The 11,811-nt window shown below is 35.4% G+C and overlaps 1 long non-coding RNA gene across 1 annotated transcript in view; it reads left to right on the forward strand.

Moving 5' to 3' along the window:
* Positions 1-6,544, forward strand: part of LOC311443335 — a 46,592-nt gene extending 40,048 nt beyond the window's left edge. The window contains exons 2-3 of the long non-coding RNA XR_014697228.1: positions 2,722-2,899; positions 5,037-6,544. This is a non-coding gene — a long non-coding RNA (uncharacterized lncRNA). The remainder of the gene's footprint in view (positions 1-2,721; positions 2,900-5,036) is intronic.
* The last annotated feature ends 5,267 nt before the right edge of the window (positions 6,545-11,811 follow it).

Genomic DNA, 11,811 nt, shown 5'->3' on the forward strand with positions numbered 1-11,811 from the left:
CAGTGGGTGTGTTCATATGATTTTATATATATACAATCATTAGTAGCAATGGGGAATTAATTTGTATTAAAACTCTCATATTTCCAGAAGGCCTTAAAATATCCATAAAACATAAAAAAGTAGTACCTTTATTAAGAGTGTTGCATAAAAAGTTGAATACAATTGAGAGGCAAAGCATGTATGGGCTAAATAAAACACTACTGTGGGCTATTGTTTTTTCAGTAAATCCATTTATCTAGATCTACATCAGAGAGAATTTGGCCCGGTAGCTCTACTGAAAATTCAGCAACTTTTAATTCTGATTTTTTTTAAATAAATAAATATATATATATATATATATACATACACAGATATATATCAAAGTTTTATGAGCAATTGGAAGGAACTCTTAATGCAAATGTTCTTAGCAGGAGAAAAACATACTTAAATATCCATTAAAAGAAAATTGCAAATTGAAATTAAATGCTGTAAGTCTTAGTTTTATCCCTTGGTGCAATATAAGAAACATTAACCAAAAGATGTAACTTTGGAAAGTGTCTGACTAACCTATCTAGTAATCTAACCAATCTAGCGAGAATTAATTTGACCTATTATCAGCCCCACTATTTAGAGAATTTAGACCAATTACAGATAAAAGCAGCTGTACTGTAATGGAGTAAAGAAATACATTTCTATGTACTTTATCTCTCTCTATAATAAATATATATATATAAAGTTATATATTTATATATTTCATGAAATGGACAGTTCTTTCTGGTAAAATAAAAGGAGTTCACAACCACATTTGAAACACTTAGCAGCTAAAGATAACATTTTTTTCCTGTTTCCTAGTGCAATTTTATTTGACATGTAGCATTAGTAAAAATGTGCCTGTTGTTTATTGACTATTTAAAATATTTCACCAAATGACAAGCATTTTGTACCATTTTATGCTGATGGTAAGAAATGGCCGGAGATACTACTTAAAGTTGATTTATTGAATGCGTTTATGGGAAATGAACCTAATCATTTTACAGAATAGTGAGCATAGGGTGCCTAACACGATGAGTTTCACCACTTATGCCTGTATTTCAAGAAAAAAAATAAATGCAAATAGCTGTTTTTGTCTTAAATGACATGAATATTTAAGTTATCCACCAATTAGTATTAGCAATCCACCTATGGAAAGAAGATATATACAAGATTTTACCACGAATTTATCAGTATCTAATGCTGAAATTCTCAAGTGACAGGTAGTAGTATAATTCAGTGCTGTTCCTCTGAGGTTTGGAATTTGGAGCTATTTCAAATTACCAAAGCTGGGATAGAAGTACTTCACAGAAGGAAGTGAAGGAAATGTCTTCCTTGTTGCCCAAGCATAGATCCTCCTTGTCACATTTTCTTTTTCCATCCCATGAAGAGAAGTCAACAGGCCCGATTTCCCTTTGTGTAAATACTTCAGCTGACTGACCAACAGGGTACTAATTCCTGCAAGTCTCTAAAAGCCTTCACTGCTGCAGAGCTCTGGAAAATGCAAGACCATGGCTCCCTTTCTTTTGTTCTCATATTGTCTATTAAAATAGGCATTTCCTCAGGAGACATGTTATAGAGTCCTACTTTTGATGTAGCTTCTGGCACAGATCAGTGATGGAAGTAGAATATTGGACTGCAATCACTACTAGAACTATTATAAAATGGTCTGTATTCTTCAGATATTTGTAAGGTCATTGTATGTGACTGTCAAACATGCCATTTTAGAAACTATAATAAAACAGGAAATTACTGGGAGATCATAATCTCTACACAGCTAGGGTTTGGCAACGTGAAGATATTTAATTTTATTCAGATAATTTGATCTTAATTAAAATGACAGATTTTTAGGGAATGGTGCTTGCTCAACTGTGAATTGTTGCAATACTCAATGTGTGGCAAGTCAATGCAAATCAGCTGCCACCTTTACTCAGTGAACTCAAGCCACATCAGAACACACTCACAGTCCCTGACCTGTCCATATTTTCCTACAAGACATGTTGCTGGGTCTTGACAATTATCAACGAGAGTATCTTGAGTCTACAGTATGACAGTTAGAACTTCATGTGCACTTTGCATCCAAAGGCAGCAGAACATTGATTAGCAAAGATAATTGCTAAGGAATAGCAGTTGTGTAGAAAGGAATTTGTATCATCAAATTTGATCACACTTTACCCAGAACTTTCCAGCTCAAAACTGAACATTAAGAATACTGCAAAGCCACAAGCAGGTGAAGTATAAGAGGGAAAGTATTTGAAAAAGAACAGATTTTCCTCACCACTACTCTGCTTTATTCTTTGCAAACTAATAAAAGAAAAAATCAGGCAAGCTGTGTAAGAATAATGGTCCTTATTGTAACCATGGCTCCTACAGGACAGGAAGAAGAAAAGGTAGGTAACTTAGAAATATTGAATAGCTTTTTAAAGATAGGTTAGTCAAGGGCCACTGCGGGAAGAAGTAAGGTAATGCTCATTCTCTCCATGACCATCTCACACCAAGAAATATGCAAGGAGAAAACCATGGCACAGATTTTTCTGGGATAAGAGCAGTGGTTATTTGTCAGTATGGAACTGGCCCAGCACTCAAAATGTAGGTTAAATCCACAATAGGACCAACAATGGCAGTGTCTTTATGTGAAGATGAGAGGAGAAAAGGAATTATTTCTACCTTTGCTAGCATAAAAATGATGATGTTCTTCTGTCCTTTTTCTAGAAAATGCTGGGTACTTTGAAGTTTGAACCTTGCCTTTCATTTTTTAACTGAAGACAGAATTTCAGTTCGGTTTCCTTGGAAATGGACACTGTAAAATGATTCCTGTCATGTTGGTGTCTACCATTTTCTTTCCATCACCTCAGTAGTGGAGCAAATTGAAGTGAATTACTCCTCTCAGGTAGATATATTTAAATCCATTATTTACTTTTTTTTTTTTTTTTTAAATGTTGTATACCTACTTATATACTGCATTTTTGCACTGTTTTGTAAGCAAGCTGTTATAACAGACGTTTACCGTATGCCATAGTAGTTGCTTTTGCTTTTAGCTCAGTAAAATACATTGTTTCCAAAGCTTTTGCCAAGCAGAAACCCAAGTAGATTTATTTTTTTTCCCCCTTTAATGTAATATCTCAGTGAATTTTCACTGTGTTCCTCCCTAGTAGAGCTAGTGTAACTTATGTTATGTTAGTATATGCCATCAATGGATGTCTGCTTATCTGCCAGGCTTCTAGGAAGGCAGATTTGTTCAACTGCTGTATCTGATAAACAGATGAATAAATCAATGGCTGTCAGTTTGGTGATACTTGTTCACGTGTATTTATTAAAAGTTAAACTGATTTCACTTTTAATATTTCTTCTGATGATCCGTAAGAAAGAAAATAATCATTTTCAATTCCCTTAGGGAAATCTGTTAAACAGTACCCTCACTTGCATAAGGGAGCATTGCTCTAGCCTTGAAAATTATTGATTATTACATGGTAGTAAAGTATATACCAAGGTTCAGAGTCCCACAGGTAATTAGGCCCATAACTCCCATTGATTTCAACTGGAATTAAATATCTTCATGAGTTCTAAGAACTAGGTCTTAGTGGATTCATGTAATTTCATTCGTCAAATTATTAGCTTTTGACTAGAAGGCAAAGCACAAGTAACAGCAACTGAGGAGAAGTCTTTAAGTGTCCTTCAGATAGGGTTATTTCTTTGTCCAGAATGAACAAAACAGAATGACCTTGTATGTGATATCTGTGTGATGTGATTTCTTCTCCTGCGAATATTGTGCCGGTCTCTCTTTGCAGACCAACTACCCTATTTACTCTCTATCCTTTTGCACCTTGTGACATTTTTCACAAAATGGAGAAATGAACACAGCGATGCATGAGGACAAGTGTGGGTGTGAAAAGTTTTTATAAGATAGGGGAGAGGGAACCATGCACTCTCTCTGAGCACACCCATTAGGCAACATGTCCTATGGAAGATAATTTCCATAGAAAAATCACAGTGTAAGAAAATTTAAAGTTTTTTCTGTGTATTGCCAAATTCAAACATTTATTTCAGCCATATAGGTGTGAATTTTGAATTTGTTATCTAATGCAATACATGAAAGCCAAAAAAGATGTAAAATCTTGACCTTGGTGCCCCAGCTGTTTTTATCTACTTCTAAGGGAAGGATCATTGTTTCTGAGATATGACTGTCAGGTTAAAGAAATACCTGCCTTGCAGCATCTGTTTTACTCCAAACGGTTCTAATCCCTGGTGGAGAAAGCAATAAAGTTCTGTGCTTCAGGTCACGTACCTGAGTACTGGCAGTTCTTTTCAATATCTTAGATTAAATGAACTGTGAAATATTTGTTTTATTAGAAGAGCTTTAGTTTACTTGTGAGTTGTTTTCTAAATCATTTCTGTCCAGAGTAGCTTTGGAAATCAAGTTGTGTGTATTGAACAGAGTGTTCAGAAGCATTTTTAACAGTTTGATGCACAATGCTTCATTATTCTGATTGATTCTCTACATGGAATTTCTAGACAAAATGCAGGCAAGAGGAATAAAAGTTTCTCCTTATGGGGCTGAATTAGGATTAATAAGGCCAACATTGACTTTTGGTTCTGCTGCATGTCTGCATATGTCCCTGCAATGCAAATTGTACAGGAAATTTATGTCAGGGGTGCAGGTACCTCCTCCAACTCTGCACAGTACCCTCTTCAAGGACCTTGTGCTTGCAGTGAGAGAGGGCAGAGGGAGTCTAGGAACCTGCTTGCATCTGGACCTGAGGTGGCAAATCCACTACAGGGAGGCATCAGTTTGGACATCATCTGTCTCAAGAAGCTTCATGCCATGTTTCATCTTTATTACTGCAGACATCCCCGAAGACGTATTGCACGTATGAACTGTATGAAAATGTTGCTACCAGAATGTTTTTGCTGTGGTAGAGTTTTACATATGTGCGTTCATGTCTGGAACCATACTGTGTTGTATCTGTGCATCTGGAAAGGCAGTAAGCTATTTCTCCTCTGTAGTGAGTTTCTTGGATGTTTTTCAGATAACATCACCCTGAATGAAGCAGTATTCTTGTGGAGAAGTTGTACCTGGAGGGGAAAAACATCCAGGCTTTCCCAGACTTTCAGCCCGCGCTGACAAGCTGTGAATTTGGGGTGTGAACTTTTTATGTGGTGAAGACCTGCCTGGAAGTATGATGCTTTCACTGGCAGACTGAGCCAGCTCCTTAGCTCCTTAACACAGTCAGGAGGTAGACCTTCCTTCAAAAGCACATGAATTTTAGTGTGGTCCTTGTTTTCCCGTTACTGATTTCTAGGCTAGCTTACACAGTTGTTTATAACAGTTCCGTTCATCAGTGTTTTGTTTACTTATTGCATATAAGCTTTTTGTATATGTGTTCCTAAAAGAAGGATTTTAGTGAGGTGCTAAGTTAGAGACATGCTATATCTAGACTTCAACTTATCTGACTTGCCAGTAGAGTTGAGAAACTTATCTAATATTTAATGGGTGCCAGGTTTATTGGAGATTGGAGAAAAGGCTGAAAAAATATTTATAGTGCAGCCAAAGCAATTAGAGAAGCCAGCAGAGACTGTATTTCTCCTCTTATTCAGGAAGAATTTACTGCCTCTCCTTTGTCTATCACTTTCGAAGAACTATCAGAAGAAGAATATACTAAAATAGTCATCTCTCAGTGAAAATGCAGGAGGCAAAGAAACTAAAATGGGTGGGGATTGGCCAAATAACTGTCATTGTCACAATTCTACTGTGTGCTTCTAAAAATGCGTTTAAAGAACATGGCCTGTGAAAGAATTAGAATGGAGTGAATAATGGAAAAATATTCAGAAATATGCTATTCAGAACATTTCGTGTATTCATAAATTATTCACCCCCACAGAAGTGCAGGTGCCTCAGGATTTTTGTGTGTAATGTGACATCCTCAGCTGGCGTACGCTGGCACTGCTGCATTTGTTTCCATGGAGTGATGCCAGTTTACAAAGATCTGCCCCACGTTATTCTTTTGTTTTGTACTCTTCTTATTTCCCAAACATTCAAATACATGTAACGCTACACAGGAAACTATGCTGAGACTGGAGATGAACCTTGGGGCTCTACGATAGTACAATCTCTTTAAGCTTTACTTTCACAGTTTCCACGATAACATCAGTTCTTTTTGGTATATGCTGATAGCATTGCTGCTCACAGCTACCTGCATGTTCTTTCTCTCACTCTCCTGTAGCTGTTTGGTGTGTGTATATTAAATGCTCAAGTTCCATTATCCACCTATCTCCAGTTGTTATCAAGTTAATTTATGGATGAATGTATTTAGTTTTGTATGTATTTTCAAAACCAAATGTAAACAGAATTGTTTTTCCTTATTTAAAATCCCATTATAGCAGCTGCACTATAAAGTGTATTTTTTCTACTGTTAAATATTTTATCTTGACCACAGTTTGCATATCAGCAAACTTGTAGCAGTATGTTGACTGTTATCTTCTGTGTACCAAAGCACAAGGCAGTTTGGAATAATTAAATAACATTGCTTCTCCATTATCCTTGGAGGGATGATACTCTTTTATTCGAAGATAAAAGGTAAACATAAATTATAGCAAATCAAACTGCAGGATGATAAATATTGGTGGAAGCCTGGATAATAATATAACAAAAATAAGATGAAATCCACCCTTTCCCACTTGCATCCATCTTCTATATTTGTTTTTGCTGATCCAGCTATTGTAAAGGAAGACAATGGCTGTGGCAGTGCTTTTGCAAGGCCATTATACATTTCTGAATGACACAGTCATCATTACTCTGAGTCTTATTTGCTCAAGGTTTTATAAATATAGATTGGTGTATGGTTTAGGTGGGAAAAGTATCAAATCTATGACTCATATGTAACTCAAGTCAGCACTATTTCAAACCTTTTTTGAGATTCAGTAGCCTTTTCTTTATAAGATTTCCAGGATGGTTTCTGTGGCAAAGAGTTGTGACCATGTGTTATCTATGTATTCCTCACGTTTTCATTAGCATGACTGACAGTTATAGTGTCTGTAATTCTTCAAGTGAAAAGAAGGCATTCCCAGGCACTACTGAGATTGAGATTTCATAGGATCAGAGAAGAAAAAATAAATAATGATATATTTGCATCCAGTATTACACTACGGCATAGATGTTTATCCAAGAACAAGTTTTCATTGACTTGTGATCGTTACTCAAATGAACTACTCAGATGAAAACCATTTTTAATTTGGAAAATAATGTATATCTATTTAATAGAATAGTAGGTACAGATACAAATAGGAAATAGTTTTAGATCTAAAGGCTGAAGTAGCTGTAACAGATGGGAAGTCTTGAGGGAGTTAGGACTAGGATGGAAAAGTCCTTATGGCACAGAATCAGGGAAAAAATAGAATAAATTGAGCATAAGAAAAGGGTGTGATGAGGATCAGGAGGTATCAGAGGATGAAATTATAATTCAATCTGCTAATCTTTGCTACAGAACTTCACGACAATAATAATAAGACATTGCTACAGCTTAATTTACCAAAGAGACAGAGAGAGAGGAGTTGAAATTCCTTCAACTATTTTAATATAAAATTATTGAAAATTCCTGTTGGCCAGCTGTCCTGCCATTCAAGAAAATATGTATTTAAATATTATATTTCCTTATTTACTCCTCCCCACCCACCACCCAATCCTCTTTCTATGTTGATTTGGAGAAGCTGAATTAAAAGGACTCTTCAGTAACCAACAGTTTGTTTTCTATTTACTGTCCATTGGTAAAACTGGCACAAAACCTTCCACTCTACTGCTACTATTGACTAGAGATAAACTCAATTTAAAATAGATTATTTTCATAATTTTCAGTTAAAAAAAAAAAAAAGTTACATTACCTAAAGATGAGCTAAATATTGTAACTACTCAAAGTTTTCTATAGAGCACGAAGTCCTCAAAAAAATAAGTTGCCATGAATTACTTTGTTTACTGCCTTTTGTAGTTATTATTGTCATTATTCTGCTGTTCTCTAAAAGTGCCTTAACCCATTTTTGTTTATATAAAGCTATTATTAAAGTTTGTACTAGGAAGTATATAATTTACATAATCATAAAATAAAGAATGCACATGAAGATGTGAAATAAAACAGTAAACATTTTTATCCATGAGATGTTATTGCCTGACCTGAAGTAAATTAAGACCAACTGCCACTTGAATAGCAATTATTTGTTGCTTTGAGATGATGATACTGAAAACAAATGAGGACTTTTTTTTTGATGTAACTATGTGTTGAAATAGTAATCTTTTGTTCAATTTAGCTTGTCTTTTGCTTTTACAGAACTATATCTGTCATTTAATTGTGGCAGAGATGAACAATAGATACTTGTATTCATTTTGGCAGCTACAAACATGTAAACAGAGTGTCCAGCACATATTTTCATGTGCTACAGTCATAGGGAAAACTTTATGAAACATTTAGTTGTTCAACAGAATAGCAATGCTTAGAGGTTGACCTTGAAGTTTTTGAAATGCGAATTGATCCACTGGAACAAGTACAAAGCCAGCTTTGGTGCTAAATGTAAATTGTTAAAAATGGTGCTGCATAACATCTGCCTTGTAGTATGCCTTAATCAGCACTGTGAAAAATGAAAGTTTAACGATCTACTATAGTGGCTTCTAAGTGAAGGATAAACAAAGGATGAAAGAGTTTCCTTGCATGGTTTGTAACTGATGGCATGAAAAATGTCAAGAACCATCTGCCTCAAACTTATCCAAACTGTCATCAAGTATTCTAATCCAGTCAAAGGAGATACAACTAGAACAACCTATGTAACTTGCTGAAGGCTTATCAAAAGAGTTGTAAATAATAAGAAGAAAACATGCACACACACACACACACACACAAACCCCATCAACTGCATAACCACAGATTTCTGCCAGCTTGCCTGTGGCTTTGAAATTCAATCCCATTTCTCTAGTCTGACAAACTGTACTAAATGGTAAAATGGATTTTTATTGCTTTCAGCCATTTTCATTCCAGCTGCTATCACAAGGTAAGTACTCAGTTTTCTAATATGAGAATTATATTTCTCCTATTTTGCTTTTCTCTTTTGTGAGTGTATATTGACTGCAATATGCACAAAAATCTATTTTTTTTTTTTGCAGAGCTAGGGTGTAAGTGGGGATATAGTGGGGATATTTATACATCCGAGCTTAAAAAGCTGTACTCCTTCTAACGTAGCACACAAAAGAACCCCAAATAAACCTATGTCACTGCAGAAAGCCACATTCTAGCGAACACATTCTAGTGAACAGACATCTCCCCCCCCCCCCCAGCTTTCACAGGAGATAGGAAAACACATCTTTTTCCCCAAGAAAAGAAGCAAACACATTTAAAGGTGATGTTACTTAATTACACTAAGAAATAATCAAATGGCTGCATATTTGCTAGTTTGATTTTTATGAAGTTTTTCAACTTTCAGCAAATTAGGCCACTCTTTATTCTGGGCTTAGATTTATTTTTTTTAGTTTATTATTATTATTATTAGTTTTAAGAAATGTCCCTTAGTACCTAAGAAGTACAAATCTCATTGAAAGGCAGTGAAAAGTTGGCTGTTAAGTCAATGACTGGACATACTGAAGTGCATACTCCTTGCGCTTTAATGATTTCAAGGGCTGGGAGGTAAATGCCAAGTCTACTCTTGCATGTGGCTTTCTGTACTCCCTTGGGGTCCCCTTGGTTTTAACTGGTTTCCAAAATGGGTGAGTTGGGGTCTTTTGGTTTGTAGTAGTGTTGTGAAATACAGGCCTAATCTAGGCTGAGGTATCTAGGCTTTTGACTCCTTTGTCAAAAATTTCTCCTATGGCATTTGTTGAGATTTGTTGAGGTATTTGATAATGACTTAGGTAAGCAAAAGGAAAATATAAAAATATAAGCAAGGAACAGAGAAGGCAATGTGATAGGATGATGAATTCCAAATTTACTTTGTAGTGCCACCTGTATTTAAATACATTTTTTCTGTCTTATTCTCCCACATATGAAGCATAACTCCAGCTATCTTAGACCTGGAAACTATTATTTTGGGCATAGAAAGGGAGACGTAATTTCATAAGGTTCCAGTTTAGCTTCCATATTGGTAGTCTATATTGATGTATTTAATTTTTACTTAAAATTCAGAACTCTTAGCATGCATAGAAACATACATATATTCTGTTGTTTAAAGTTATATTTTTATTTTTTTCTTCCAAGCTACGATGTCCTCTAATAGGTGTGTAGCTTTTATGGGGAAAAAATATTTCCATTAAATGTATCCATAACTTTCAGTGGCTCTTGAGTGAATTTTTACAATTGATGTTGATACATTTGTCATGGAATATTCTAGTGTACAGGTGGAAACAGATGATACAGTATTACTTTTTTTTTTTTTTTTGGTGACAAAATGGTATGCAATGCATTGGAAGATTATTTATCCATAGCAGTTATATGAAATGCAAATGTCATAACACAGATTACATTTCCATAAAACCAAAATAACACTTCAATGTATGTGATTTAGTTTTACTGTGCACATTTTTATTTAGCAGAACTGACACATTGCTTCATATTTGAATCATTTTTTTTGCCTTTCACATTGAACAAAAAGGTGAAGAACTATTTCAGGATACAGTAACTATTTCAGTGCTGGCAGTCTCTCAACAGTCTTTCGCAGTTTAATAAAAATATTTTCTTGCTCTTTTATTTCTAGTGCTAAAAGAAAAAAAGGGGTACATAGGCCAAACAGTTAATCTTCTTCCTGCAGTTCTACTGTGAAAATCTTGCCTGTCAGAAACCTTATTTTCAGCTAGTTCTTAGAGAAAAAGAACTAGGAAGACACAAAACAAAAGGAAGTGGTAAAGAGACTATGTTTATGTCTATTCTTTATTATCCACCCAAATCAATTAATTAAGATGATTAAGTATTTAAACAGTTTCTTATCCAGTTCCTGGGACACTTTAACTGAAACATTTCTCAACACATCTAAATTTTGAGAATACAGAAAGAACTGGGAAGAGCATGAGCATATTTCATAGGTGGATAGTCATCCAGTGGAGTACAAGTCTCTTCTTCTCTGGATTATTTAGCCAGTTGATTACTGACTTAAAAGAAGGAAACAAAACAAAACAAAAACATAAATGGGACCATTCATCCTCCACAGATCTCTGGTAGTTTACTTATTTGATTTTGCATTTTTTGTTCATTTATTATTATCATGTGCTCACATATGTGGATAATGAACTCAGTTAGGATGTCAACAGGGTACAAAAAGACGGCCCTTTTCATCAAGAATTACAACAACCTAAGTGGAAGATGAGAGGCAGCAGTTAAACACAGACAGAAGTTATTCCAGGAAAGACAAAGTTCCCAGTTTGGTTAGTAGAGATCTCAGCATACTTCAGACCTCATTGTACTGAATTTAAGAAGAGATTGGACTGTGAACTTAGGCACATGGTCTGAACTTTTGGGTAGACCTGTGCGGTGTCGAGAGTTGGACTTGATGATCCTTAAGGGTCCCTTCCAACTCAGGATATTCTATGATTCTATGATTCTACTGGCTGTAGGATGCCTTGGCCTCTAAGGCACCATGTATAGCTGTGAGGATCACTAATATGCCATTGCTATGTTCTTGTCTATCTGTCAGATAAGAAACTAACATGAATTATTATTTAATTTCTCTCTGCAATCAATGCAGAGGTATAAATACCGCCGGGTTGTTATCATCTATCTTCAGACACCCCTGGAGGAAGATACATTTCCACTGATGAGAGGGGTGAGGAACTAGCTTTAG

The sequence above is a fragment of the Aythya ferina genome (assembly GCF_964211825.1).
Source record: "Aythya ferina genome assembly, chromosome: 12".
NCBI classification, from domain to species: Eukaryota; Metazoa; Chordata; class Aves; order Anseriformes; family Anatidae; genus Aythya; species Aythya ferina.